Source organism: Xyrauchen texanus, chromosome 34 (assembly GCF_025860055.1).
Source record: "Xyrauchen texanus isolate HMW12.3.18 chromosome 34, RBS_HiC_50CHRs, whole genome shotgun sequence".
Taxonomy (NCBI): domain Eukaryota; kingdom Metazoa; phylum Chordata; class Actinopteri; order Cypriniformes; family Catostomidae; genus Xyrauchen; species Xyrauchen texanus.
Window position 1 is genome coordinate 1,908,274 of NC_068309.1, and position 6,755 is coordinate 1,915,028.

Genomic DNA, 6,755 nt, shown 5'->3' on the forward strand with positions numbered 1-6,755 from the left:
TTCAACCAAACTAAATGAATACAACTTTTTTATTTTGTTCAATTTGATGGAATTTTGTCTTTAAAATAAGCAAATATATTCATTTCAGTGTACGAGTATAAAAAATTATTATACAAATAATTTTAAATAAACTATAACTTTAAAATTTACGCATTTCATATTCATAACAAACTTCTTTCAGTAATTTACAAAATAAAAACCTTAATTTTTGAAGTTTAATTAATTTCATTTGGTAAAAAAAATTTCACAATTACATTTTATTCACCAAATTAAATTAATACATTTTTATTATGTTTTATTTGATGGAATTGTCTTAAAATATGTCAAAATATTGATTTAAGTGTGTGTTGTATTTCTGTCTTATTTTCTGGTTAAACTTTAAACATCCCGAACACAAGATCATTAACTTGAGAAGCAGAATTAATTAATATCATGTTTTATGCAAACGTGACAAAAACTGCACAAAACTATTGGCCAGTGCGATCACAGAAAATGTTTTCTTCTTACCCCGCTAACAAATAGTTTTTCTTGTTATAAGCAAATCATTACTAACTTTATTAGATTGATCTAAAAATAAAAATACATGTATTTGTGATTATGACTCAAGTAAATGTATCTTGTTTTAAGAATATTGTGGTGTATGTCAGGAAATATCAGACTAATGTCAGTGACATTGGAAACAGTTTGACTTTGAAGATCGTCTGTTAACTCTGGAAACACTTCCCCCTGTAGCCACTGAGGGGCGCTATCAGCAAGTGGCAAAGCTGCACAGAATGTAATAAAGAGGAATGCATATTTTAAAACCCCCCTAATGTCAGAGAGGAAAACACAACCTCCAAATTGCACATGTCGCTGATTGTGCAAAAGTCATTACTTCCTGTTTCATCGCGGGATCTGAACCCGGGTCTCCCATGCTGCTTTTGCAACATGCGTCCGGTCACGCCACAAGGAACGGTAAACACAATTAAAGCGATGGTAAAGTGTCTGATGGGAGATGGTGTTCAGCGAGTTGGCATAATGTGGCCAATCATTCACTTCTGAAACTCAGAAGCAACATGCTGGCCCTTTAAATGTCAGAGAAAGATTCAATGTGATGAAAGCCACAATCTGCACCTCCAGTGACCCGCTCTTCCTCAGAAGTGCACATTGCCAACACTGTCAGGTAAACATGGAGTCTATTGGTTACAGCCAAAACCTCCTTATTTGTGTTGAACAAACATTTTAGAGATAACACGAGGACGTGTCGAGTCTCATACCCCTAAAGGTCCTTCCTATACTGTAGTGACAGGAGCAATCGAGTCTCTCCCCTCCAGTGAGGAACAGAAGGGAGCAGGTGCAACGGGATGCATGAACACATGTTCCACCTGTTGTTTTCTGATAACAGACACGTCATGATCGCTGAGCTCAGGACACTTTAACCACAGCAGTTCTGCATGCAGTGAACATGTTTGCGTGTCTGATCATAGCTTTAATTTGCAGCTGGGAGATGCACATTTGCATGTTTCATCGGGGAGTTAATCATTAAATGCATTACACTCATTGCACAAACAGTTCTGCTCTGTGTACATACAAGTCCAAACGATCAAGTGAAGCTCAATCAACAGCATTCATGACATAGTGTTGACTACCACAGACTCCACTCGTTCCTCCATTTCTTCCAATGGAAGTCAATGCAAGTCAATGGAAATCAATGCAAGTCAATGGAAGTCAATGGGAGTCAATGCGAGTCAATGCGAGTCAATGCAAGTCAATGCAAGTCAATGGGAGTCAATGGGAGTCAATGGGAGTCAATGCGAGTCAATGGAAGTCAATGGGAGTCAATGCAAGTCAATGCGAGTCAATGGGAGTCAATGGGAGTCAATGGGAGTCAATGCGAGTCAATGCAAGTCAATGGAAGTCAATGCGAGTCAATGCAAGTCAATGCAAGTCAATGGGAGTCAATGGAAGTCAATGCAAGTCAATGGAAGTCAATGCAAGTCAATGGAAGTCAATGCAAGTCATTGGAAGTCAATGCGAGTCAATGGAAGTCAATGCAAGTCAATGGAAATCAATGCAAGTCAATGGAAGTCAATGGAAGTCAATGCGAGTCAATGCGAGTCAATGCAAGTCAATGGAAGTCAATGCAAGTCACTGCAAGTCACTGCAAGTCAATGCAAGTCAATGGAAGTCAATGCAAGTCATTGGAAGTCAATGCGAGTCAATACGAGTCATTGCGAGTCAATGGAAGTCAATGCAAGTCAATGCAAGTCAATGGAAGTCACTGCAAGTCAATGCAAGTCAATGCAAGTCAATGGAAGTCACTGCAAGTCAATGCAAGTCAATGGAAGTCACTGCAAGTCAATGCAAGTCAATGGAAGTCACTGCAAGTCAATGCAAGTCAATGCGAGTCAATACGAGTCATTGCGAGTCAATGGAAGTCAATGCAAGTCAATGCAAGTCAATGCAAGTCAATGCAAGTCAATGGAAGTCACTGCAAGTCAATGCAAGTCAATGCAAGTCAATGGAAGTCACTGCAAGTCAATGCAAGTCAATGGAAGTCAATGCAAGTCATTGGAAGTCAATGCGAGTCAATGCGAGTCATTGCGAGTCATTGCGAGACAATGCGAGTCAATGGGAGTCAATGCAAGTCAATGCAAGTCAATGCAAGTCAATGGAAGTCAATGCGAGTCAATGCGAGTCAATGCGAGTCAATGCGAGTCAATGCGAGTCATTGCGAGTCAATGGGAGTCAATGCAAGTCATTGCGAGTCAATGCGAGTCAATGCGAGTCAATGGGAGTCAATGCGAGTCAATGCGAGTCAATGCGAGTCATTGCGAGTCAATGCAAGTCATTGCGAGTCAATGGGAGTCAATGCAAGTCAATGCGAGTCAATGCGAGTCATTGCGAGTCAATGGGAGTCAATGCAAGTCAATGCAAGTCAATGGGGTTTAATCTGTAAACATTAAAATACTGTTTCAAAAGTATAGACACAAGACATAAACAATATGTGTGTTAACATGATTTTACTGTCATTAAATCACTTACTAACCACATCTGTGTGAAGATAGAGACAATTATACAACTTCGTTGCCATGACAACATAAAACCTAAAAACTATTTAAACTACTTTACAAATCAAATATCACTAATAAGTGCTTTTATTCTATTTTAAGCCTCATATTTCTGCCTTCAAAACCTCCAAAAGGTAACAATAATCAACATTATGCCACAAAAGCTGTCGATTGAGCTGAACGTAAGTACCGAATCCGGAATATTCCTTTAATCAGAATATTTCTCTTGTTTTCGAGTAATAAAAATATCCAAACACACTTAAACATGGACACATCTACTTGGAAAGCAAAACTGCACTAGATAAGACTCGTTTACCATTACGTGACTCAACATATCTTCAATTAAGAAATGAAGTCAGAAAAATAAACTTAATTGAAGTTATTTTTATCCTGATTAAGAACATGATCAGCCCGCGCATGCGCAGCTTGATGCTTCCAGTGAAACTCATAATAATGAATACTCTGAGCTTTGACGTTCACGTCACTGATGATTGAACAGAAGCACAGATCGAGTTTGACATGCACTGATGATGATGATGATGATGATGATGAAGAAGAACATGAAGGTGCATGAAGAAGATGTGAATGCAGAAGACACAATTGTTTGTCAAAAGTCATCAATAACTTTTCAAAGCACATATAAAACATGCACGACTAATAAATGGTGAAGTAATAATGCATCGGAAACAAATCACTAAATGCACCTGATTGACAGTGACGCAAACTTTCCGAGCCGCACGCGCAGAAATGCGGCGGTACAGATTCGGTGTTTTTACTTGATTCTGCCTCTGAGGCGCATAAAAGTGATCCGGTTCTCTTACCTGGCTGTTCTCTCAGACTCATCACTGACACGATATAATGCGCCATGTCAAAGTATGGAAACAACGGCAGATGGGACAGTCCGAGCGCGAGCTCGTTTAGATCGACAAACCCGAACAGATCCATGACGATAATATCGAGTTTAATCTCTGATCCAGACCCGTATCTGCGGACTCGGTTCAATTGTTCGGTGTGTTTGGTCTCATTAATCTTCCAGCGGAATCCAGCTGATCGGAGCGGTAACCGGATCCGCCGCCATTTGTCCCGCGGATGCTGCGAGCTCGAGGAGGAGACACGTTACACACCTCAGCGTTACCTTGATGTTCTGCGTTAAGACCATTTACTAGCAAACATATCCATGATTTCAGCCCCTGTACATGATATGGTATGAAGTGCATGTAAATACTGCATGAATGTTTGATTATGCGCGACTTTATTTAATATATATCGAAGCATAACGAGTGGAGCTTGTGTTTTCAGGCAGTCCATGATGCAATAAACTCAAGATATACAGGATAAAATCCACTTCAAATGTAGTTATATAGAGCGTTTTAATTAATATTTATAAGGGTTTCCTGGTTAACTAAACAGCTTTAAGATGCTGCACGTGACACGCTGCTCACAAGCGACACCTGCCGTCCAAATGAGAAATGGCGGTTTTTGTGAATTTCAGTGACAATTCTCCGGATGTTCCACACGGTGGCGCTAATGTCACACTTAGAAAGAGCGGGAAACTGCCGTGTGCGGACTGAACGCTGAGAGGAAACAAAAGTTCACAAACTCGACGAGGATAAAAACACTAAATCAGATGGAAAGCGCGTTAACATTACATCATCTGATAGCGGAGAATCTTCCAGAACATTCCGCAGAACAAACACATTATTCATGCAATAAAAGAGCAACAGATAAACAGTTGCTGCAGTTTAATTAATACTTTCATGAAATGTAATCAACATAATTATTTAATTTGTTAGTTTACAAACCTTGATTAGTTTTCTTGCACTAAAATATATATATATATATATATATCTTAACAAAATTCCTTTAAATTGAATTTAACAACAAAATGCGATAAAAAAAATAAAAACCTTAATATTTTAAGTTTAATTTAATTTTGTCAAAAATTACACAATTAAAATGTTTAACCAAATTATTTAGTTTCATTCATTTAATTTAGTAAAAGAATTACACAATTACATTTTTTAACCAAATTAAATTAATAAATCTTTTTTTATTTTGTTCTATTTGATGGAAGTTTGTCTTTAAAATAGGCTTAAATATTGATTTGAGTATAAATAATAAATTTTTACAACTTTCATTTTCATAACAAAATTACTTTACAACAAAATAAAATGAAAATAAAAACCTAAATATTTTAATTAATTTAATTTAGTTAAAAATGACACAATTCATTTTTTGAATAAAATGAATAAAACTTTTTTATTTTTATTATGTTTTATTTGATGGAATTGTCTTAAAATATGCTAAAATATTGATTTAAGTGTGTGTTGTATTTTTGTCTTATTTTCTGGTTAAAATGTCTTAAACATCCAAATATATTAGCAATCATTACTAACTTTATTAGATTGATCTAAAAATAAAAATAAATGTATTTGTGATTCTCAAGTAAATGTATCTTGTTTTATGAATATTTGGATATTTTTACAGGAAATTAATACAAAAATAATATAAATAATGTACTTTTTGTCTTAACTCTTATATTCATTTAAAGAGGTCATGACATGAGGAATATCATTTTGTTAAAAAAACTTTATTCAGGGACCGTTTCATGTTTTTCGTGAAACGCCTCAAACAGGAGCAATAACATGTGAAGCATACAGCGGTCTGGAGGAATCACTGGGGAACTGCAGGAGGGGGTACATAAGATTAAAGATGGAGGCACATTCAAGTAAAGAAAAGGCATATATATGTCTAAAATTGTTTTCGTTTGGTAATTAGTGTAATACAGGGATTAGGCATTTTCTCAAAATATAAACAATATTTTTTTAGAATTGGGTTATTTGTTAGTGTTCCCAAAAAACACACTGATGCTTTTCTGCAGTAGAACAGGAGCGTCACAGTGGTGCCGTGACCCGGATGGGAGTGAGGTTTAGGGGGGTGAGTGTAACCAGTGTCAGCTGGTAGATAGTTGTGCAATGTGTATAAACCTCACTCTCCTGACCTCAAGAGGTGCACTAGCGACTGATGCTAGAGGCTGTAGCCTTTAGCCTCCTTGTTAGCAAACTCGCTCCCATGCTGGAGACGCCGCTTTGAGTCCAGTACGGAGCGGGAAGAACAGGAGCGCCACATTATACAGAATTGTGTGTGTCAGTCAGTGTTTAATGATGTGTGAGTGTTTCAGGGGACGGGGGGTGTTGGATTGACCCTTGACACGAACATGAATTGTGTCTTCATCAATTGTAGTGAAATGAGCGAAACTGGGAAGATCTCTTGAGGAGGGCTAGTCGTGTGTGTGTGTGTGTGTGTGTGTGTCAGATTATGACTCGTTATATAAGGGCCTCAGGAATGTGGGCATTAACACACACACACACACATTTCTATAGTGTTATTGTCAGGACAGAACTCATCTGAAGCACACAGTGTTCATGTCAGGCCTACTGAAGATAAGAAGTCTTGTGCATGTAGATCTTATGTTTGAGTTGTATTTAGCCGGCGGTTCCTACAGAATTATGCTTTTGCAGGAAGGAGAGCTGCAATATAATATATATTAAATAATAAATATATAATAAAATAAGATATATTTGTAACATATTTTATTGTTTCATTTTTTATTAAATTGAAAATGTGTCCTTGACGACACGTTGTCCTACACGATAAAAATAAATATCTTTCTGAGTATTTTTGTCTTGTTTTCCAGAGATATTA

At 37.1% G+C, this 6,755-nt stretch overlaps 1 pseudogene; it reads right to left on the reverse strand.

Moving 5' to 3' along the window:
* Positions 1 to 4,708, reverse strand: part of LOC127628199 (trimeric intracellular cation channel type B-like) — a 26,730-nt pseudogene extending 22,022 nt beyond the window's left edge.
* Positions 4,709 to 6,755: the final 2,047 nt, after the last annotated feature.